Source organism: Papio anubis, chromosome 2, assembly GCF_008728515.1.
Source record: "Papio anubis isolate 15944 chromosome 2, Panubis1.0, whole genome shotgun sequence".
In the NCBI taxonomy this organism is placed as follows: domain Eukaryota; kingdom Metazoa; phylum Chordata; class Mammalia; order Primates; family Cercopithecidae; genus Papio; species Papio anubis.
In genome coordinates, this window is record NC_044977.1 from 162850246 (window position 1) to 162873355 (window position 23110).

General features: G+C 40.4%; 2 pseudogenes; both read right to left on the minus strand.

Moving 5' to 3' along the window:
• Window positions 1-6045: 6045 nt before the first annotated feature.
• On the minus strand, window positions 6046-7942 carry LOC110742651 (annotated as a pseudogene).
• A 125-nt stretch (window positions 7943-8067) lies between these two features.
• LOC101024641 lies at window positions 8068-9118 on the minus strand (annotated as a pseudogene).
• Between the last annotated feature and the right edge of the window lie 13992 nt (window positions 9119-23110).

Below are 23110 nucleotides of genomic sequence, written 5' to 3' on the forward strand. Positions count from 1 at the left end.
CCAAGGCAGGTCATATAAACTTGAACACATCTTTCCCAAGCTGGGTTATAGGAACTAGCAATACTACTGTAACCTTCCCCTGCCTTTCTGTGTAGGAGCTGACGACAAATAAATTCTATGACCTGCTTTGTCTGATCTGATAGTAGATCATAAGACCCTCATTCCACAGGGGACCTGCCCTATACCTGGGAAGAAGGAATGCTGCACAGAAAGGCGCAGAAGAATCTGTACAGACAGGCTCTGCTGGGTTCCCCACTCAGTCTATTATCATCAGATCATTCTCTTTTTTGTCCAATCACATTTCTACATGGCTCTCCATTCTTCATTGAACCAAAGCATAAAAATAGTTTTCCTGGGTCTTCAGGTCCTCATTTCTGAAGGTGTCCAAGTCATGTGAAACTCTAATTAAATAATTCTGTTATGCTTTAGTTCCAGGATACATATGCAGATTTGTTACATAGGTATAGGTATATGTATGCTATGGTGCTTTGCTGCACCTATGAACCCGTCACCTAGGCTTTAAGCCCCACATACATTAGTCCTAATGCTCTCCCTCCACTAGACCCCCATCCCTGACCAGCCCCTCCCTGTTTCCATGTGCTCTCATTGTTCAACTCCCACTTATGAGTGAGAACATATGGTGTTTGGTTTTCTGTTCCTGCATAAGTTTGCTGAAGATGATGGCTTCCAGCTTCATCCACGTCCCTGAAAAGGACATGATCTTATTCCATTTTATGGCTGCATAGTATTCCATGGTATATATGTACCACGTTTTCTTTATCCAGTCTATCATTGATGGGCATTTGGGTTGGTTCCATGTCTTTGCTATTGTGAATAGTGCTGCAATAAACATATGTGTGCATGTATCTTTATAATAGAATGATTTATATTCCTTGTTGTTAACCCAGCTTTTGAGAGTTGAGAGTCTGCTATGACCCTTATAATGGGTGAGGAAAGGTATCACACTTCCCACCTCTATAATAGTTGCCTCCTAGTTAAAGCTATTGTTCCTGTAGATAATATGTTAGTTTGAGTCCTCTAAGAAGGAGATGCCAAGACAAAATCAGATGTGCAAGAAATGTATTAAGGGAAATACTTATAAGAGAAAATAGGGAAGGACCATGGGAAGGCAGAAGGAAGACAGGAAGGTTGGGCAGAAGCATCTGAGGTTGCAGTATCATCCTTTTGAAAATGTGATAAGGCCGTCAGAGTGTCTTTGTGCCAAAGTCACCCATCAGAGAAGTCCTGCATCTTGAGGCCTGCATGTGTATCTCTGCCTTTGCTCAATCCATGGCTGAGAGCAACCCATGGGAAGTATGGCTTGGTGCAAACACAGCAGTGGACATCTAAGTGCAGCACCTGGGGCTGTCGGTCAGTTTTGCTCACTGCAGTTGGAGATCACAGAGGCACATTCTCACAGCCACTGCAGCTAACAAGCACATTTCTCAAATTAGCATTTTTAGTGTGATATCTGGCTTTTCCTTTCAGACTCCTGAAATTACAAATAACTAGTTGCATCTGTTTTCCAAATTTACCACTTCTTCTCTCAGAATATAGATCAGAAAGTTTCAGGTCTGTCTTTGAAAATTGTATTATTGCTAAAGTCTAAGATAACTCAATAGCATCATTTGGAATTGACCTGATCAGACCGGGACACACCATCCCCAAAATATAACTGTAGAAGACCAGGATCTGCCACCCCAAATATCCCTCTTTTGCATAAGGATTATTTTGAGTTGGTTATTTTGAGAAATTGCAGACAGAGGAGTTCTGAAAAGTTACCCTTTTGTAAGAGAAATTTGCATCTATATCCATTTGTAAGGGTGTCTCCCTGTCTGCACCAGGGATGAGAAGGATGACTAAAAGACTAGAGACTCTATAATCAAGGGAGAAGGCATCCATTAAAACTGCATAAAAAAATCTAACCTGTGTTTTAGTGTTTTTCATGGCTATTACATCTTAATGGAAACTCGCATCACACCCTTCTTTCTTTGTTTCAGAGAACAATGGGATTTAAGCCTGAATTCTAAGACTACCCTTTTGAGATCTACTCTAGAGATTTACTCATTGATCTTGTTTTCTCCTTTGTATACAAGAGGTACACATTGTTAAACTTTTGTTTGTTTTTCTCTTGTTAATCTGTCTTTTGTTAAATGGAGTTCCAGTTAAGAACTCATGAAGGGTAGAAGAGAAAATTATTTTTTCCCTCCTACAGACCCTTTGAAAAGTTCTACAGATATCCAATATTGTGTGATCCATAAAAGACACTTAGCTTCATGTGGATTTTCAAGACATTTGTCATTTAAATAAAGCTTGACTTTCACATTCACCCCAAATTCTACAGTATAGAACCTTATTTTTTAAGACATTAGCTCTTAAATATTTAAGGAATCTTTATTTTTATGATACTAAAAAAATCTTACTTTTTATAATATTGCACATAAATGTAGAGTGTTAAAAGTCTGGAAGAATATATAACAACTCATCAACAATGAATACCTCTGAGAGGTTTTAACATTTTTCTTTGTATTGATTCAGAATTGCATTTGGCAGTCTATTTAGAAACCTGAGAAACAGAGGCTCAGGCAAATTGGGGAGTCATTTTTCTCACATCGTGAGGAGTCTGAAAGCAGGTGGTTCAATGACACCAGAATCAAGGTCTCTGTGATTCTCTCAGCCTTTCCTTCTTGGTCACAAAGTGGTAGCCACTGCTCCAGCATACTGTCCAGAGGAGGAAGAAGGAAAGAAAAGGGATGAGGAGCAATTGCCAACCAAGGCACTCCATTTATTTATTTATTTATTTATTTTTGAGATGGTGTCTTACTCTGTCACCCAGTCAGGAGTGCAGTGATGCAATCTCTGCTCACTACAACCTTTGTCTCTCAGGTTCAAACGATTCTGCTGCCTCAGCCTACCGAGTAGCTGGGACTACAGGCGTGTGCCAGCATGCCTGGCTAAGTTTTGTATTTTTAGTAGAGATAGGGTTTCACCATGTTGGCCAGGCTGGTCTCGAACTCCTGACCTCAGGTGATCCACCTGCCTTGGCCTCCCGAAGTGCTGAGATTATAGGTGTGAGTCCCCGTGCCCAGCCAAGACGTTTCATTTTAAAGACAGCTTTTCAACATGCTCCACCCCACAACTTCTAATTTCCCTGTTGACCAAACCTTCTGCAAAGGATACTTAGCAATGTTGTTTCTAGCTACACACATTGACATTCCAAATAAAGTTAGGGTTCTATTGGTGATGGAAAAATATCACTTAAGCTCTATTTCAACCTCCTTTTATCCCAGTTGTTACAAGATGTATTCTAGTCAACTCTTGGTTAACAAAGTCAGTTCAGCATTTTTATAGTTAAATCACACTTAAACTCAATCAATTCAGATTTCACCTATTTATTTTTCCTTTGCCCTGGGAAGAGCTGGGGAGAGGGGTGTCTGTGTGCTGGGTAAAGCATGCCATGGAGGTGGAAGTGGTGGTGGGCTCTGGTCCATGGTGGTCCACACTGACAATTATGGAGCTGTCTATGGTCTCAGATGTCCATTTCAGACTTACTCACTGTGCCCTCCTTATCCTGGAATGCTATCATTTTTACTCTAGAGCTGCCATACCATCTTGCCCCCAAGAACGCTCTGTGAGGTCTGCCATCTTCTAGAACATTTATTGGGAACAAGGCTGAGACAGGATAGGGGCCCATAATAAGGAAGCCAAGCATGGAAATAAAGGAAAATCTTGAGTTCCTTCAAGAGACATTCCAGGAACCTAGTTAACCTTGAGATGTAAATGAGTAACCTGATAAGCAAGAAGGTAACAATAGCTTAAAACGGTAGTCACCCAAGAAAATTAGAGCCACAAGATGTTTGTTTCCCTGTAGAAACTAAAGATGCCATCTTCACATATATCTCTGGGTTGTTTTTCAGACTCCTATCAGATAGGAAATGCCAACTGCTGCCAGGTAGACCACAGATAAGGGGGAGCTGAAGACTGAACTCTGTCCACCATTCTTTGTTCTAAATTTCTTCCTGAGGGGCCTAGAGAAATTCACATCCACAGGCCACACCTTAACATTTTTTTTCTGTTAACCCTAAGTTTTTAGACAAAGCCTTGCTTCCTTAACCAATTGCAAATCAAAGAATCGCTGAATCTACCTATGACCTGTAAACCCACTGCATCAAGATATCCTGCCTTTTGGGGCCAAACCAATGTAACCTCCAAGTATCGATTTACAGTTTTGCCTGTGTAAACCAAAAGGTGACTGAGGTAGGTGTCTCAATTGATTAGAGGTTTATTTAGCCAAAGTGCAAGACATGCCTGGGAAAACCACAAATCATAGGAGCATTTGTGATCTATGCATTTGCCAAGGGTGTCGTGAACTTCAGTATTTAAAGGGGAAAGAGCAAACAGGAGGGAGGGAGGCAGTGAGGCACATCATTACATTCTTGTGAGGCTCTAAGTAGCCTCAGTAAATCTACATTTTACATACGAAAATAGGGAGTAGTGGAAAAGTCAATTATGCATTGTCTCATGCCCAGTAAATCTACATTTTATATAAGATACATTTTAGGGAGGCAGAAGTTACAGGTAAAAGCATTAAATCAATACATGGAAGGTATACATTGGTTTGGCCCAGAAAAGTAGGACATCTTGAAGTAGGGGCTTCCAGGTCAAAGGTGGATCCAAAGGTTTTCTGATTGGCAATTGATTGAAAGACTTAAGCTTTGCCTGAAGAGTTTGAAGTTAGCATAAAGAAATGCTTGAGTTGAGACAAGGGGCATTGTGGAAGCCAAGGTTCTTGTCATGTAGCTGAAGTTTCCGGATAGGAAGTTTCATAGAGAATAGATAGCAAATTTCTCCTATTGGGCCTTACAAGGTGTCAGACTCTCCAGAAGAAGATCTAGCAAGGGAAGGAGATTCTCTACAGATTGCAAATTTCTCTCACAAGAGACAGCTTTGCAGAGTCATTTTAAAATATGTAAAAAAATGCATTTTGGGGTAAAACACTTTGATTTCCTTCAGGGCTTACTGTCCTTCATGTGATGCCATACCAGAGTCAGGTTGGAATTTGGTATCCAAAGAGTCTGTTTGGTCAGTCTTGTGATCTCCAGTTTAATGTTAATGCTGGTCAGTTGTGCCTAAATTCCAAAGAGAGGAGGGTATAAGGAGGCCTATGCAGCATTCCCCTCCCATCACACCTGAACTAGTTTTTCAGGTTTCTTCGGGACCACCTTGGCCAAGAGAGCAGTCCATTTAGTCAGCTGGGGGCTTAGAATTTTATTTTTGGATTAGAAGGTAAACAAAAATATTTTATTCTCTCTTAATGTCACACGAAAATCTTGTTCAAAAGAGAAAACCAAATTTTACCTTTGTATTTAGTGTATTATTAACAGCTAATTGTATGTATGTATGTGTGTGTGTGTGTGTGTGTGTGTAAGAAATGTTAGTTTGATTTAACCAGTTTTCACAACTGAATATTTATTCTATAAAAATTTTACAGATTATACAGTTTATATATAGTCCAAACTACTGAATGAAAAGGTAGGCCCCACAGATGCAGAATTACTATACCAATCCATCCAAGATAAAGGTTGATTTACACACTGTACAGCACTTTGCATGGCTGGGGTGGTGGTCAGTTCTGAGTATAAACTTCAATATTGCACAGAAATAAGGTTTTGATTTGTTTTCACTCTTCATACATTCAATATGATTGCAAACTCAGAAGCCTAACTAATAATAAGTGATATGGTTTGGCTATGTACCCATCCAAATCTCACCTTGAATTGTCATAATCCCTATGTGTCAAGGATGGGGCCAGATGGAGATAACTGAATCTTGGAGGCAGTTCTCCCCATACTGATTTCGTGGTAGTGAATAAGTCTCATGAGATCTGATGGTTTTATAAATAGGAGTAGAATTTTTATAAAATTTTTATAGAACAGTGCACAAGCACTGTTGCTTGCTGCCATGTAAGACATGCCTTTGCTTCTCCTTTGCGGTCTGCCATGATTGTTAGGCCTCCACAGCCATGTGGAACTGTGAGTTCATTAAACTTCTTTCCTTTATAAATTACCCAGTCTCAGTTATGTCTTTATTAGCAGTGTGAGAACAGACTAATACAGTAAGCATCTGTAGTCTGGAATGAGTACTCACTCCTGGAAGGAATTCACATGTCTATCCACACAGGGCGCTCTTGGATGCCATATTGTAATAGTATATTGTATAGACATAAAAGCAGAGGCCAAGAACATTAAAAGTTGAAAATAAGGTAGTTCTTTTTTTGTTTTGAAAGGAGTTTCTGCAACTAATACTATGTTAAAAGAACTTTAACTTATTAAATTAAATATATTCTAAGTGAACCTAAAAATTACATTTTATAAACATAAAAATACTTTATTTTGATGTAATATATTAGTCCTATCTGCAAATAGAAAATGAAAACTGTGTATAAGGTAATATTTCTGACCCAGTAATAAAAGGCACTTTGGTAGCTTTGTTTTGTTTTGTTTTGTTTTTTAAAGGGTCAGAACAACTGTTTAAAGCTTGGTAAGACTAGCGTAACTTAGATATTCATTATTAAGCTATTCAGTGATTCACTAATACTACAAAAGAAGCTTTCTTTTAGAGAGACAGTGGTTTCTTCATGCTAACTGGGTAAGAGCTGGATATATTTTAAAAAGAAGAGGAAACCAATTGGTATCTCGCATGAATCCTAAGCATATGTTTGGTTTAGGGGTATGCTCATCAGTGGATTTTTAATCAGAAAGATTTATCTTACAAGATAAATCTCACTTTTGATGTAGAATTTCCCATCTCTGAAGTATTTGTACCTTCTTGGAGACAAAGGCAATACCTCAGACATTCTGTATCTCTGTATTAGTGAGGATGGCTGATACTCCTTTAGATTCTGTACTCCAGAAGAAAAACATGAGAAAAACAAACATTATCAAACATTACTCTAGACTTTTCTGCAATTCAAAACTAATAAAACAGAATTCCTTTTTTTATATTGTACTAGCCAAAGAAAACAAAAACTAGAGCTTCCAAGAGCAGTCTAGTGCTCACCATTACACTTTTACACTTATGTGGACAAAGCAGCTTTCTAGTTACTTATTTTAAAGCTACAGTACTTAAAAGCTTCTTGATAATAAATAACTTGACTATTTCCAGTCCTGTTTCCAAGTGTGAACTATGGGTGACTTTTTTCAGGCTGCAAGAATGGATTAGGGAAACCAATGATGTTCTTCGGCTCAGCCCATCCCTGCATCATCAGCAGGCAGCACTCCATCTCATTGGCCTGCTCCAACTCCATCTTCATGTTGCAGCACACAAGGGCTTCAGATTCCTCAAGCACAACCGGATTACATGAAGCAAACTTCTTAATTCAAATCATAACTTCCCGGGTGAAGGTCCCGGGCCCAAATACCTGGGCTACCAGACCTTTACCGCATGCCTCCTGTGCGGTCAGCTTCTGCCCACTGAGCAATATCTCATTTGCAAATGCTCCTTCCATTATTTTGGGAAACAATGGTAGAACAGCCATCTGGATTCTGTCCAAAGGTAGTAGAGAGCGGTGGAAACTAAGCCTTTTCATTAGTCCAGACCATATTGCAAAGAAGCAATATAGATGCTCTTAGCCTAATGGTTGGGCCATTGACTACTACAGTAATAGACCTCTGAAACTGTATGAAAGTATTCACAAAGTTTCTGATAGCTTCTGAGGTTTTAGTGCTTTCTCTTTTGCTGTCATTTGTTGAATGCTATATAAAATAAATAAAGTCAAGTGCACAACAGAAGACACTGCCAATGGCACTGAGCAGCATAAGCTTTCTGTCATCAGCAGCAGCTGTGCTCAAGCACTTTGGCTTTCTTTTTCTTCTTTTCTTTTTTCTTTTCTTTTGAGACAGAGTCACTCTGTTTCCCAGGCTGGAATACAGTGGTGCCATCTCAGCTCACTGCAACCTCTGCCTCCCAGATTCAAATGATTTTCCTGCCTCAGCCTCCTGAGCAGCTGGGATTACAAGCGGGCGAATTTTTTTGCATTTTTAGCAGAGATGGGTTTTCACCATGTTGGCCAGGCTGGTCTCAAACTCCTGGCCTCAAGTGATCTGCCTGCCTCGGCCTCCCAAAGTGCTGGGATTACAGGCGTGAGTCACCGTGCCCGGCCTGTACTTCTTTCATTACCTTGAAAATTAGCGAGTTATTCTCTGATGATTCTGTGAATATCACAAGGTGAGTGAAATCATCCTGCTTTCTGATGACAATAGCTCTTTATCTGCAGGCACTTTCTGTTTGCCTCATGCTGAAACGCAATCACTTGCCAAAGGTTGGCCTTTTCTGCCATCAATAAATTTTCTTCTCCCGGGTGTCACTCCTATAACAGATGTCTGCATGTTGGTTGTTCCATTGGCTGTTAATTCATCCATAAACAGAGATGTACCTTTCCCATTAATAGCTAGGGCTGTGGTCATGGCTGTAGTCATGGGGCCAGACACCTGAGGCACTAGTGGGTGTATTCAGGGCCTGTTTCCCATCCTGACCTGCTCCATGCACAGGGGTCCAATAAAACTCCAACTTATTATTCTCCTGCCACCATTCTATAGCTCCAACTGGCTATTCAGTCACTATCATGTCATCCTGACCCTGCTCAACAGGGTCCAGTTTCTGGGGCCTCTCGTTCTGAAAGCCATCCACTGTGGTTCTGCTCTTCATGGGGCTCTTAAACACAAGTATCTTGACACGTGACTTTGCTAGGTCAATATTCTTCCAGCTAGAGAGAGATGGAGCTGTGTTTTTCCTGAACTTCCAGGTAGCAGCAAACAACTGGCTGTTTTTAGACTTGTGGTGTTTGCCAATCTCTAGTGACTTAGGAGAGGTCTTATCAAAGTTTCTATTGGTGGATCTGGAGATTTATTTCCTAGCATTGTTTGGAGAGGGCCATTTGTTCTGGTCAGTGTGCTCTCTTTCTGCTTTTTGACATGGTGTCTGTATTCCTCATGTTTCACGAGATGCCACTCTGGTTCCCAAGTGTGATCCTCACTGTCATAGCCCTTCCATTAAACCAAATACTCTGTCTTCCCTTCTTATTTTTCCTTTTGTCAACAATTCTTGCTGGGCGCGGTGGCTCACGCCCGTAATCCCAGCACTTTGGGAGGCTGAGACAGGCGGATCACGAGGTCAGGAGATCGAGACCATCCTGGCTAACACGGTGAAACCCCGTCTCTACTAAAAAAAAATACAAAAAAAAAAACTAGCCGGGTGTGGTGGCGGGCGCCCATAGTCCCAGCTGAGGTAGGAGAATGGCGTAAACCTGGGAGGCAGAGCTTGCAGTGAGCCGAGATCGCGCCACTGCACTCCAGCCTGGGCAACAGAGCGAGACTCCACCTCAAAAAAAAAAAAAAAAAAGAAACAATTCTTTCCGCCTGTCCTGTTCTAGTTGGTGCAGGCCATCATAATCCAGTTTACTCCTTCTCTAAATCCTGTGTACCCAAACCATCGATCATTGCAAACCAGTACTTCCCAAGATAAAACTCTTCAGATCAGGAATCACAACCATTTCCTACCTTAGGAGAACAATGACTTAAAGGTAATTTTTCACAAAACCTTATAAATAAACAAATCCGTCTAATCTCAATCAGTTAGACCATAAGGTAAGGTTTCCATAAATCTTTTAAAAACTTTTTCAATCTTTTGTTATAGAGTGGATCAATCCTGCAAACAACAAAGAAACAAACAAAACCCTATTATTCTGACACAGGGTCCCAGACTCTCACATTGGTGTGCTTTTGCTATTAATGCTTAATTTATAGGAAAACTAAATAATCCCTTTTACATTTTAGCCAATTTAAGCACACACAGAATTCCTTTCACAAGATCAATTTCGTAAACTTTCTATAACTTGCTTAAACCTTCAGTTTTGTCCTATCATTGTACCTTAGGATAAAAATTTGCATTCTTTTTCACCTTTCTGTATTCATATAGCTTTACCTGACACTGTTTTTACTTCTTTAATTAAAAATAATAAAAATCCTCTAAACTGGGAAAAATTACTTTCCCTTTAACAAAAATCACATTTCTATGCCTTCTTAAAATTTTTTAAATCAAAACTCATCTTACTTTCCTTATATAGTTTGTATAAAAAATATAGGCTCTTAAAAAAATGGTTACAGTAAGGCCTAACGACAACGTGGAGCTCTCCCTGGCCCAGCTATGCCTCCTGGTTCAGCTGGGAAGAGCCATGCCTTATCTGCAGCTCTGTTTTTAGTCCTGAGCTCTGCATCTGATACATAATTAAAAATGCTACCTCTTAGGTTTTTCACTAAAAATAAGAGTTGCTAAGAGTTAACATTGTAATTAATGTAAACCTGATCCAAATATACATAAATTGGAAAATTGAAACTGCCTTTGCAAAATTGTAACTGAGGAAATTATGACAGTGAAAGAAATCAGACCTAGCCAACTCCATCTTGCTTCTAACTTTTAAGCTGTTATTATTCATTCCTGGGCATAGGCCGAACTAACTTTGGGAAGGAATTCAGTTCATGGTTTGATTCTGAAACAAAATTGATAATAGTCCTTTCCAGAAAAGACCCCCTTCTTGCCTGGGGACCAGTCTGCCTAGACAGGACTAACAAATTACCCACAAGACTAGAAAGTACAGTTTAGGGTCATGCAGCCTCTGGTTCCAAGAATCTGAACCTCCCCAAATTGCTCCTGGGGATAACATCACTATTATAAAACCTAAGGTGAGTGCTTGAGATATTTTGCAGACTCTGCACTCCATGGATCAGCTGACACCACTCAGACCTGTAATCTGGCTCAACCAGTTCTGCCATCCCAAACAGGAACAGAAGACAGCAAGAAAAACTCATTTCGACCCCCTATGATTCCATCTCCAGCCTGACCAATCATCACCCCCCGCTCCGAAGCCCCTTCCCGCCAAATTATCTTTAAAAATTCTGATCCCCAAATGTAATAATAAAACTCTGGTCTCCCACATAGCCAGCTGTATGTGAATTACTCTTTCTCCATCCATTATGATTCCCCCGTCTTGATAAATCGGCTCTGTCTAGGCAGTGGGCAAGGTGCACTCATTGGACGGTTACACTTCCACAGTGTTCCTCTGTATAAGGACATTCCCCAGAGGCCAGTGAACAACCCAAGCCAATCAGCCCACTCTGTGATCCACCCATTCGCTATTTAATATATACTCCATGGTCAAGTCTTTTTTTCACAATACAAAGCAATTTCTGGTACCCCCAAAAGCCAAAGAGATTAGGTAACACAATCCAAGAGACTGAAGATGGCAAAGAGGAAGGAGGAATAGGGTGGAGTAAAAATAAATAGAACAATTTTTAAGAAAGGAAGTGAACAGAAGTACCAAGCACATATTTTTTTTTTAATGTTTCAGTCAACTAAAAAATTCCTAAAAATAGAATCCAAAAAGAGAAAAAGCATAATGGTTATATATATATGTGTGTGTGTGTGTGTGTGTGTGTGTATTTATACACACACAAATTTAATCTACCTTGGATATCAACTTTTAATTAAGCTGACTTCTAATTGTAGATTTGGAGTTTTGGAGTAAGCCAACTCCACTCAGATTTTTTTTTTAAAAAATCCTTTCAAATCTCTTATTACAAGATTTCAGCTGGGACAAATAGCTGATATTTTTGGCTTTTGAACATCCTTGCCAAAGATACCCTCTCAATTACCATAACCAAAGTTATAACCACAGATGCACACATGACGTAGCTCCAAAGAGGTGACAAGTAGTTTTTACAAGATCCAGAATCACCCCAAAAATAACTAAGAGAAAGGAAAGTTTCACTAGCCATAAACAGGGTTTAACCCACATTTCTTTCAGGCCATATTTTCTAGGGTCTTAACTTTACAGCTTACTGTCCATACATGAAGGCCCAAGAGCCTTGGGTCCCCCACCACAGACAGAAGACAGGAAATCAAAAGCTGTCCACGTAAGGGGAAAAGATCAATAATACATTGGTACCCCCAAAGCCACATAAATATTAAACCAAGACAGCCTGGTTCCCTGACCAGGAATCAAACCCATGCTGTGGAGGGTTTTAACAATTAGGCCACAAGGTAGAATGGCCATTGTTATTCCCTAATCAGGAAGCAAACCCAAGCTGCGTTGGGAATTTTAACTACCAGAACTATTTTCGGTCAGAGTTTGCTCTTAATTTAGTCAAGAGAATTTTTAAGGCTAGCCATGAAACTATTAGGCTTCCTTTAAAATACCTGATCTTTTCATTAATTGTTTAGAATAGGAGATCTCTAAAATCTTTAAATTAATAGCACAATGAGAGAGAGAGAGGCTGGAAAGGCAGTCTTATTATGTGAAACATTTCAGATAGTCAAATTTTAATTTTTCTTAAGTGGCTGGGGTTTTTAGAGGTGGAATTTGACTTTCTACAGCTGCAGGGATTTTAGTCAACTTTAGAGGAGGTTAGAAGTTGGTTAAATCTAATGGAACATGGACTGAAACAAACAAACAAACAAACAAAAAACAGAAAAAAGCAATCACACGATTTACATAAAATTGAGATTTCTGAGCATGAGGAGAAATTACAGGCAACCGACAGTAAGCCTTGACCTTCAGCTACTAAATCCCCAAATGACACCCCAAACCAGCTCCTTACCTGGAGATGGGGCCCAGGCTGAAAACTGCTCTCTGCCACTATGGAAGCAGGAAACTCATCTTCCTTGTTAGAAGTAAGAACTCCCAGGAAAGCAGTTCTGCAGCAGAATAAACTTCAGATCTCAACTGGAAATTTTTGAGTGATTAGGGATCTCTGGAGGGAGAAACTCTCAGACTTCAGCAAATCATCCAATAGGCCAGAGCAATAAAGAGCTCCAGCTGGTACTGGGGGCCCAGTAGGAGCGCTGCTACAGGCCAAGAGCCAACTCCACTCAGACAGCCGCTTTGTGGTTACCAAAATGTAAACCAAAAAGTGACTGAAGCAAGTCTCCATCCATTAGAGGTTTATTTGGCCAAAGCTGAGAATGTGCCTGGGAAAAAGCATAGATCACAGATGCTCCTGTGATCTATGTTTTTTCCAAAGGGGTTTTGTGAACTTCAGTTCACAAAAGGGGAACTGCAAGCAGGAAGGAGAAGAAAAGGAGGCAGGCAGTAAGGCAGGTGGTCACATTCTTGTGAGCCTCTAATTAGCCTCAGTACATTTTACAGTGAAAAGAGGGAATAGAGGAAAAAGTCAATGATGCATTGTCTCATGCTCGTGAGTTTTACATAAGATGAAGCAAACGTGGAAAGAGGAAGTAGAGGAAATGAGGCTATGATGTGGGGCTGTGAAATTACAGCTGTCTGGGAGTCAAAGGAAGACAGTGTTTGTGACTCAGCTTCTAAGCTGAACTTGCCCTTTGGTATAGTGAGTTCAGGGTCCCAAGGTACTATTTTTTTTTTTTTTCATACCTGTAATTTCTGTTTCCAAAATTGTTCCCCTGCCTTTAAAAACCCTTGCTTATAAGCCACTGGGGAAGTAGGATCGCACACAATAGCGTCTGATTTTCCTTGCTTGGCACCCTGCAAATAAATGCCCTCCTTTTTCTTGCTCCAAACTTTGGTACAGGTATTTGTCTTTACTGTGCTGGGCCAATGGACCCAGGTTTGGTTCAGTAACAAGGCATAAATTTTCTCACTTTTAGGTACCCCCACCAACTCTATCTAAGATTCCATCACACAAAGACAAGGAGCAGGACCCTTTCCCAGAGGCCCACAGTAATGTGTAAGCCTGGAGCTCTAATCTGACTCTAGCCTGATAATTCAAATACCTCTGACCTAGTTTTAAAGAGCAGGGAAGTGTGCATGGTCATCTATTGAGTTTCCATTCTGTTGAGTTGGGCAGTGGTTCTCAACTCTGAGTGCCTATGAGAATCACCTAGTATGTGGGTATTACATGGGGGACTTTAAAAATACCAATACTGAGCCCCCACAGCAAGCGATCTCCTTCAGCTGGTCCAGACCCAGCCCAGGCAATGGCATTTTTAGAAAACATCCCCAGGTGGTTCTATCATGCAGCCAGGTGGAGAGCCAGTGGTGATGGCTTATACTGTATGCTCTGATTTCTTCAGAGCTTTGTTTTTGATTCTCCAACCAAAATTTTATAACTCAGAGTGGTTTTCCTTCCCAGAAAGTACAGCTTTTGTAAATTAAAACCCTTGTTTTTCTCTCATGAATTTCAAAGGCCTGCTTAGAAAGTAAAAAGCCCAGAATCTGACTCTAAATTATCTGCAGTGTGCCTTCTCAGGCAGAAACCCGCAAGCCTGAGCCCAGCCTCACTGTGCAGTGATGATAAAGAGAGATGTCGAGTAAGAAAAAGCATTACTTAGTATGGAAAACAGCAGCTCATGTATTAAAATCATACCCATTCCCTTGAGCCTGTATCAGAAAAAATTCCAAAGAAGCCAGTTCTCCCTACGTCCTCTCGCCCAAGAAATCACAGCCAGACATTTTCTTTTAATCTTACTCCCTAATAAACAAAAAGGCCCTCAGAAACTGTCTGTTTTCTTAACTGCCCCTAACAGTGTTCCCTGGGGAAATAAGAATTTTCTCATAAAGGTGTGAGTGGTATATATTCTTGAAAGAATGAAAGTTACATCAAAGTTTTTTCTTTTTTTTTTTTTTCCTGGTGTTTTTCCACTGAAGTATGGAATAGTTACCAATTTTCAGAGTACCTCGTGTAGTTCAGATTTGATAAATTATAGAGCTAATTCATTTGCAAATCTATATATTAGCATTCCATAGGGTTATTACTTTTTTCTTAGGCTACGTAGCTCCGTTGACTATGCTTGTTACTACTGATGTCAAGGTTAAGCCTTCAGTCTTCATGGGGTCTAATTAATTACCTTTGCTGTGTTTTAGCCCTTCCTAAAATATATGCATTTAGTCACCGGGGGACCAGACAATGTAGATAGTTAGAAGTATAAAATATCCAGAGAAAATCCACGACTTTTCTGAGAAAAATACATGTTTTCTTTTTAGGAAGCCAAATAACTAAAATTTTAGAAAAATTCATAATTTAACCCTTTCCCTAACATTTTATTTTTTAAAATTTCAAGCATACAGAAAAGTTGAAAGAATTTTAAGTTAGTATCCATATACCCACCATCTAGATTCTACCATGAACATTTTCCTGTGATAGCTTTAGCATGCTTCTAACCATCTATCTATGCCTCTGTCTAGTAAACTTATGTTTTTTATGTATATCAAAGAAATTTGCAGAAATCAGTGTACTTCACTTCAAAACACTTTAGTATGTATATAAGTTTTTCCTATTGGTTGTGTACCAAATTATTAGTATATATGTAAGTTTTTCCTATTGGTGCTGTACCATACATATTATACAAAGTGGCTTAAGACAACACGAATTTATTATGTACAATTCTAGAGGTCAAAAATCTGAAATGGGTCATCCAGGGCTCAAATCAAGGTGTCAGCAGAGTTGCTTTTCTTCTGGAGGCTCTAGGGGAGAATCTATTTCCTTGTTTTTTGTAACTTATAGAAGCTATTCATATTCCTTAGCTTGTGGCCCCTTCCTCCATCTTCAAAACCAGCACTGACAATTCATCAAGTGTCTCCCTGGTGTCTGCCCCTCTCTTCATATCTTCTTTGCTGACTCTGGCCCTCCTGCTTCCCTATTATAAGGGCCCTGTGATTACATTGTGCCTACCCAGATGATCCAAGATAATCAACCCCTCTCAAGATCCTTAATTTAATCACATCTCCAAAGTCCCTTTTGTGGAAAGTAACATACTTATAGGCTCTGGGGTCTAGGACATGAATATCTTGCTGGGCAGAAATTATTCATCTAATATAGCATGTATAACTTTTTCATCTTTAACACTCATTGAAGATTTACAGTCATGAAAATTAGGAAGCTGACCTATGAATGGGAGTGAATATTGATACAAAAAGAAGGCTAAGAACTGAGGCCTGGGGCACACTTGGAGGTCAGGAGGATGAGGAGGAACCAGCAGAGTAGCCCTGAGAGGAACAGCTGGGGAAGTAAGAAGTGGACATTCAGCAAGTGTGGAATCTGGGAGCCAGAAGAATTTCTAAAGTTTTTCTTAAAAAGAATGATGAGCTGTATCACATGCTGCTTACAGAGCAAAGTTCTATGGTTGAGATCTAGTCACTGGTTGAGTTTAGCAAAGTGGAGATCTCTGGGTACCGTGTTCCGGTGGTGTGGCCAGGGTAAGTGCCTGGTGGGAGTGGTTTCAAGGGAAAAGGAAAGGAGAAGAAGTGGAGTAGGTATAGGAGTGAACTGAGAAGAGGTGAACACATCAGATAACTTTTTCAGGTACTTCTGATTAAAAGAGGAGCAGAGAAAGGGGTGATATCCAATGTTGTCACTATCATCATCATCATCAATTTGACATAGTTGCAAACATTAATCAGCTCTTTTATTAGCTCCAAAAATAAAGGAATAAAAGAAGGATGGAGTAACAGCCTGCAAGTGCTTAGTTGTAAGTTGTCCTTACCACCACTATTCAACAGGAACACCACTGAAGAAATTCACAAGGCCCCGATGGCCTAAATTCTGACAATGCTATCAGTAGTCTTGACTTCCACTCTCCTTTCCATCTTCCTTGTTTCATCCTATTCTTTCATTCTTTCCTTCCTTCCTTTATTCCATGATCATATAAGCCCCCACACCTTTGAAACTTGAATCCGACAGAGGGATAAGTGTGAATTGACTAGCAGTAAAATTCTTTTCATTTCTTAATGAAAAATCTTTCATTCTATTCTTGAGAATAAAAATATTCTTAAATTTCAAAACCAGTTGGTTTTATCTTCCAAAAACACACTCTCTGATTTAGTTGTAGACATTTATTTAAATAGTTTTACATGTAAATGTCCCTATTTCATGGTTTTTAGAAGCAATTTTTGGAGAGCAAAGTTTAGGCAGCAATATAGGAACAATTTATATAATGAATTTCATTCACTCAAAAAGATAACCATTCTTTTTCCATTTTAAAAATTGCACTCAGAAATGAATGGGGAAACTTTATGAATGTTTCAATTTTTTTTTCTGGGGCTTCACATTTCTGTATTTGATTCTTTCTTGACTTTCTCAGACTCTAGAATTTTCCTTTTCTCCGTTAATATGCACATATCCTTTGTTCTTTTATTTACATTTCACTGTGTCTTCTCCTTAGTCTCGTTAGTCTTCTTGTAATTTCTTTGTCCCAGGTGTAGCTAAGGACGATTCACATACCTAAGACTGCTTAATATTGTTCTTTTAATCATCCCATCTCTATCAACTCTTTCCACATTATAATCCATTATGTGAGTCTAACAATCTCATTCTCCCTTGCTAAGATACTTTTCTCACATCTTATGATTTCCTTATGATTGACTTACAATTAAAATATTTCACTGAAAACTTACTGGCTGAAACAAAGGAAACAGAAAGAATCTTTACAACCTTGATATTTACCTGGTAAAATGTTTTCATATGAACACTCAAAGCATTGTATTTGGATCTGGGCACCACATCTTCAGAAGGACAATGGCAAATTAAAATGTGCCCATTGGTGAGTGATCAGGAGTTTGAAGGTCATGTCATGAGTAATGAATAAAGGATCTTGGGATGTCCTGTTAGGAAGTAAAAAGTCTGGGGTGGGAGTAGGGACTGGGGTAGTAAGGGACAATAGAAAAAGGGAGAGCCTGGCTGGGATGAGGACTGCCACCATTGGTCAACAGGGTGGCTGACCCAGGAGGATAGTGACACTTGGGGTGGAGGGAGGGGGAAATATCTAGAGGAGCACCAAGGGCAAAATGTGGTCTCATGAAGCTTCATAAAAAGGTATCTCATTCATTCCCCACACTCACCTGGCCATGGGCTTTTGCTACTTCCCCAAGTTAGCCTAATGAGCAGAGGTGGTTGATGGTCTCAAAGGACTGACAATGAGACCACCGTAAACAAAATCTTGGGACAATTTAAGAAAAACAGTTGCTGTGAAAGAATAACCACAAGCAGAACAGCCTACAGCAGAAGAAGCAGACCTATTGACAGATATGAACAGGAATCTTAATACCAAATAAAACATAGCAAATAGGAAACAAGAATAAGTGGTTTGAAGGAGAGCCAATCAAAGGTACTAGATAAAAAAATTACAATTGCCAATATAAGGAATAGGTTGAAGAACTGAATGAATGACAAATGGGTAGAATCTAGAAACAGATCCATACGTCCATGGGAACTTGGAATATGTATGTAGCATCATAGCCTGATAGAGGGAAGATGAATTCATCAATAGTCCCTAGAAAGCTGGTTAATCATGTGGGAAAAACTTGGAGTAGATGCCCGCCTCTTTCTATATACAAAAATAAACTTTAGGTAGAGTAAAAGCCTAAACATTAAAGGCAAAGCCATACATCTGTTAGAAGTAAATGTAGAATTGTTTTTTGTGACACTGGAATGGAGGAGAATTTTGGAAGGTGCTAAAAAGTACAGACCGCAAGGGAGACAATCAATGGAGTTAATGACACCAAAATTAAAGATTTCTGATACCACAAAGTGACCAGATGCATGATAGATTTGGAGGTGACAAAGTGGTAATAACTGACAAAAAGTAATAACTAGAGAACACAGAAAACTCCTGCGAGTGGATAAGAAAAGGATGAGGATCTTGTAGGGGACCCTGCTGATGCCCTGCCCACATTCCTGGCCCATCTCTGAGTTCCCCTGCAGTTATGATCAATGGTTCCCAGCATGCACACTGCTTCCCACCTGTGTGGGAGCCTCTCTCTTTCTCAACCTCAAGGTTTTTTCAGGTGCTGTGGGAACTTGCTCAATTTAGGTTCAGTGCAAATTGGACAAGCTAGTGGCTGAATCTAGCCAGGGGCAGCTCTCAACCAAAGGGGACCAGTGAGTAGCATATAAACAGCCTAGCTTCCCCATATCCTGGTAGGACAGTTCTGAGGCGTGTTCAACACAGGTCCCCAGAGGGTCCTCAGCAGGACTGAGCCCTGGTTGCCCACAGCAATTATCTGCCCATAACTTACCCTTTAGTGGGTTTTCTCCTTTCCTTTTCTTGCTGTCTTTACTCCCTTGCTTGTACTTCTGAATAAATGACCTGCACCCAAGTCTGTGACTGAGACCTGCTTTCCAGGTAACACAAATTAGGACAGATATGCATAAGCATTTCACAGAAGGGGAAAGTGGAAAGGATGGCAAGCGTAGGAAGAGATACTCAACTTAATAAGCAGAGAAATGGGCCAGGCACAGTGGCTCACGCCTGTAATCCCAGCACTTTGGGAGGCCAAGGCGGGGGGATCATGAGGTCAGGAGATCGAGACCATCCCGGCTAATGCGGTGAAACCCCATCTCCAATAAAAATACAAAAAATTAGCTGAGCATGGTGGCACGTGCCTGTAGTACCAGCTACTCATGAGGCTGAGGCAGGAGAATCGCTTGAACCCCGGAGACGGAGGTTGCAGTGAGCCGAGATCATGCCACTGTACTCCAGCCTGGGTGACAGAGTTAGACTCCGTCAAAAAAAAAAAAAAAAATCAGAGAAATGAAAAGTATATAGGGAAGTACAGATTTACATGAAAAGTATGGAAAAAATAAAAAACCTCGATTTCCTAAAGTGCCTATGAGAATTCAGAGAGGCAGAACCCCCATAAATCACTAGCGAGGTCATTCTGGAGAGCAATTAGCAATGTTTAATGGGTTTGCCTAGATGCACACCCTATGATCTCACAAATCCTCTTCTATGTGTAGGCCCCACACAAACTCCCACACTCACACCCTACCTGGCCTACGAATCAAACTGATCTTCAGGGTTCCTGGTAATATTACCATATTTCTCAAGTCCATCACTCTCCTTCTCAACTTCTTTCTTCTGGTATCTTCTCTTTCTTCCTCACATTCAGCGGATGACCTCACTTCTTATTGAATTGAGAATATGGAAGCAAACAGAAAAATATTTCCCCACATTCCCATCGCCAAATCTACCAATCTACCAGTAAGTATGCCTGTATCCTCTGCCTTCCTCCCTTCCTGACACTAACTCTTTCCATCTTTCTCATCTCCTCATGAACCATGTTTCTAGACCATCACTACTGTCTCCTGATCATCAATTTCTCCCACCTGTTGGGTCATTCACACCAGTATGCTGCAGCAGTTCCTACGTAGCAGGAGGAGGAGAATGAGGGACAGGGGCAGGAAGGGAAAGCAGAGAAGAGAGAGGAGGAAAGTGGAAGAAACAAGGAAGGAAAACGTCCCTCTTTTATACATTCCCCTTTATATTTTGCTTCATATTTATGCTTTCCTTTACAGCAAAATGTCTCCAAAGAATTGTCTATAATTCTCAGTCTTCCCCTTATTGGGCCCATCAATACCAGTGGACATAATAGATAGATTCCTCTGTCTTGAAGCCCTTTCTTCACTGACCCGGGGATGCTTCTCTCTTGCTTGAGCCTTCTGTCTCATAGCGTCTACTTCTCAGTTTCCTTTGCTGGCTCCTCATTCCCTTTCCAGACTACATGTGTTGCCTTGCTCCAGAGCTCAGTTCCCTAGTTGTTCTCTTCTTAATCTACACTCGCTCCCTGCGTAAACTTGGCTTTAATATCATACGTACCAGGACAACTTTCTAGTTTTATTTCCAGCACAGACCTTAATCTCAAATGCCAGAACTAACCTCTTGACATCTCCACTTGGATGTCTGATAAGCATTTCAAACTTAAAATGTTAAAACCAAACCATTGGTTTTCCCCTGAAACCTGTTCTACCTGTTGTCTTCCTCTTAATAAATGGCACAACTTTATCTTCCCAGCTGCTCAAGTCAGAACTCTTGGGGTCACCCCTGATGCTTCTCTTCCTCCCATTCCCCATATCCAGTCCATTAACAAATCTCATTGGCTCTACTTTCCAAATTTGCAGCGGTATTCCTACCCTTCTCCCACCTCCACCACCACCACTCAGTCCAAGCACCACCTTCTCTGCTCAGGACAGTAGCAGTGGTCTCCTAACTGGATTCTCCCTCTCATGCTTACTCTCCTGTCATCTATTCTCCACTCAGCTTCCAGAGGGATCATTTCAAAAAGTCAGGTCTTGTAGTTCTTTTCCTTGAAATCCTTCCTACTTCACTCAGAATGGAAGCATCAGCCTTTACATGGCCTGGGGACCCTATCTGATTTGGCTCCAGCCTATTCCTGTGGTCTCATATCTCCCGTGCTCCCCTCCAGCCTCCCTTCACTCAGTCTGCTTTAGCCTCACCCACTGCTAGTTCTGGAACAAGTCTTGCACTTGCCATTCCCTCTGCCTGGAATGCTCCTTTTCCAGATATTAGCGTGGCCCGCTCTCTAACTTCATTCACGTCCCTATTCAAATGTTACCACGTTCTCAGAGGGACTTTTCCTGACCACTATATTTGAAACAGCATCCTCCATTGCTCTCTGTCCTCTTATCTTGATTTATTTTCTTCCTTGCACTTATATAACCTAGCATTGTGTGTTTATTGTCTATTTATTTTTTTCCCATACTAAAATAAGGGAAGGGATTTTGTCTACTCCCAATCATGCTGTACTCCCGGTACCTACTTGTATTTAGCACAGACTGGCACCAGATAAATATATTTTGAATAAAAGAATGAACAGGCACACAAGCAAAGCTTGAGCGCTAAGCAAAGATTTTCATCCCAGCATTTTACATAAAAAATACTGGAAACAAGCTTCATGCCCTTCAATGAGAGAATGAAGAAACAAAATGCAGTCCAAGCAAAAAGAATGAAATGCTGTTCAGCTGTTTCAAGGAACAAACTAGAGTCATGTATCCAGCTATCAAAATGGGTAGGTCTTAAAAACATAAAGTTGAGGGGAAAAAGTAACAAGGAAGATGAAATAAAGAGTATGATACTGAACGAATACTAGGATTGAGAAATGGGGAATAAAAGGAAGACATTTTTAAATAAAATAAAAAGCACAATACAAGAAAATAGAATAAGGGTTCTTCCATAAACCCACAATGAGAGTGTGTTATGAACTAAGTTAAACCGTATGTTTAAGGTTTAAAAATAATGTATGTGTGAAAAAATAAGAGTTGCCTTGGGAAGTACTTATTTACTTAACTGAAAAATATGGGATGGGATTCCTAAGAGCTGTAGGTGAGATGAGTGGGGCCTGATCCCATCAGGGAAGGCTTTGTGGAAGCAGGGAGACTTGAGGTGTTCCTTGAAGGATGAAAATGACATAAACAATGTAAGCAAAGAGCAGTAGCAAGACATTCTAGTGGGCCCCAAAACTCTGGAAGTAGGAAAGCTGGATATAGACCTATCAGCCTCAGGAGATGGCTCACAGTGTAGGGGAAGGGGTGCAAGAGAAAAAGATAAAATTGAACATACTTGCTAAGATCAGATGGTAGAATGCCTTGGCTAGACTAAGGAATTTGGACTTGATTCTAACACTGGTGATACCAATTTTGTGTAACACTTGCCCAGTGTCACCCAACTATTAATGTGGAAGCCGGCATTTGACTTCCAGCAGTCTGATTCCAGAATTCCTACTTTTAACTGCCATGCTTAACTTCTTTCAGTGAGCAACAGGAATCTAGTCAAGGGTTCTGAGAATTCCAAGGTAATGGACAAGGGATTTTAGCAGGTGGGTTCACCAAAAGTGTGCAGAATGGCTTGCGTGAGGCAGAGACTGGAGGTGAGCAGTCTGTGAGGAGGGGAGTGTGACAATGTCCATGTGAGCTGATAAGACACTGACTAGCATGCTGCCAGGGAGACGGGACAGGGAGTGACCAGTGAGGTAGAACCAATGGGGTTGACTAATCAGACAGGCCACAGATTTGTTTTGTGGCCCTCCTGTGTGCTAGACATTGGTCTAGGCTCTGAGGACAGTGTAGTGAAAGAGATGAACACAGATAATTAACTACTAGTAAGCATACACACTACTGTCAGGCAAAAGGAATGCAAAGTTCCAACCTAAAGCAGAAGGAGGGCGGTCTTTGTATTTAATTAGAGCTCTTCTTATTAAAAGAACAAATGTTAAGCATTAAGTAGTCTTAATGTTTCATACCCTTGAAAAAAATAATTCTGAAAAAAAAAATCACGGTTTTAGAATTTC